The sequence below is a fragment of the Bison bison genome, unplaced genomic scaffold, assembly GCF_000754665.1.
Source record: "Bison bison bison isolate TAMUID 2011002044 unplaced genomic scaffold, Bison_UMD1.0 scf7180017862549, whole genome shotgun sequence".
Lineage (NCBI taxonomy): Eukaryota > Metazoa > Chordata > Mammalia > Artiodactyla > Bovidae > Bison > Bison bison.
This window is the reverse complement of record NW_011493121.1, coordinates 32774-34664: the sequence shown is the minus strand read 5'-3', so window position 1 is coordinate 34664 and position 1891 is coordinate 32774.

The window sequence follows — 1891 nt, the reverse complement described above, 5'->3', positions numbered from 1 at the left end:
GAGCACCGAAGAGTTGATGCTTTTGAACTGTGGTGTTGGAGAAGACTCTTGAGAGTCCCTTGGACTGCAAGGAGATCCAACCAGTCCATTCTGAAGGAGATCAGCCCTGGGATTTCTTTGGAAGGAATGATGCTAAAGCTGAAACATCTGTACTTTGGCCACCTCATGTGAAGAGTTGACTCATTGGAAAAGACTCTGAAGTTGGGAGGGATTGGGGGCAGGAAGAGAAGGGGACGACAGAGGATGAGATGGCTGGATGGCATCACTGACTTGATGGACGTGAGTTTGAGTGAACTCCGGGAGTTGGTGATGGACAGGGAAGCCCGGCGTGGTGCGATTCATGGGGTCGCAAAGAGTCGGACACGACTGAGTGACTGATCTGATCTAATATGCATCTACTTTGATTATGTTACTGAACAGTGATTCCCTAGTCCCTTGCTCCATATTTTGTAAGTATATTCCATGGGTTTGGTACTCTGGCAAAATTACAGAGAAATCATCTACATTCTTTAATTCAAATTTAAAAAAATATTTATTTTTATTTATTGGCTGCATTGGTTTGTGGCACATGGGCTCTCCACTTGCACTTCCAGAGCATGCAGGCTTAGTTACTATGAGGCATATGGGATCTTAGTTCCTTGACCAGGAATTGAACTCATGTCCCTTGCACTGCAAGATGGACTCTTAACCCCTGGACCACCAGGGAAGTCCCTAGGTTCTTTAATTTTTGAAAAGTTTCCTAATGGTTTTTCAGGAACTGGTAAATCCAGAGTTTGGCTTAGACATACAATACAATGTCTTTTTGAACCCACTTCACTAAATTAAGATGTGTTTTTCTGTTCACTTTTTATTTAATTTTTTCCCCCTTTCTTGCTTTAGCCCCTTACTTATGGGAGCCATTGAAAATGAAATTATTAGCAGTACTTCCTCATTTGGCTGCATTTCAAAATAACTGGGATATGTGGAAATTTTACAGAGTCTGAATCTTATGGCCTCACCAGGGGTTCTAGTCTTCTCTGATTTAACTGCCTCTCTGGATAATATCATATAGTTCTGAGGCTTAAATGTCATTTTCATATTGATGTCTTTCAAATTTGTATTTCTAATCTCCTCCATTGAGCATCAAACATATTTCCAACTGCCTAATTTTACCCATTTTTGGGTTTTTAACAAAAATATGAATCTAAACATAGCTAAAATAGAACTCTTGATTCCCACTGCATCAAATCTGATATCACCACGGTGTTCCTCATCATAGTAAATGGTACAAACATCTACCTGTCATTGGCCAGAACCTAAGCCATCCTTAATTACTTCCCTGCCCTCCTCACCCTGAAAATTTGAACTATTTCAAGCTTTAACTTCTTTTCTCCATTTCTACTTCCACTGCCAAACACTGAGGCACCGTCTCTCCCCCACCCTGGCCCCCTGTATTATCCAACGTCTTCCTAACATTCCCTGCTCTAGCTTTTTTCCCTTTCAATCCATTCTCCATGTGGCAGCCAGAAGTGTTCTTAAAATTTTTTTTCATTTACATGTTTGAAATCTTTCAAGACTCCTTATGACCTTAGAATAAATTTCAGACTCCTTCCTTACCATAACCTATCAATTGCTTCAAGACCTAACCTCTGTTATCCTACCCACTTTCTCCCATTCTCTCCATCCCTGTGTTTTTCCAGGAATGCAAGCATTTAAAAGCCTTTTGCACTATCCCATTTACCTGTAATATTCTATCCCCAAATTTTGCTCCTTATTTTCACTTTTCCAGCTGTCATTTATTCAATGAGGGCTTTCTTGATTATCTAAACAAAGATTCTCCCCACCCCAGTCTTCTCTATCATATTTTCATATTTTTCCTCAACAGTCTTCACATTTTGCTTTTTTTATATAT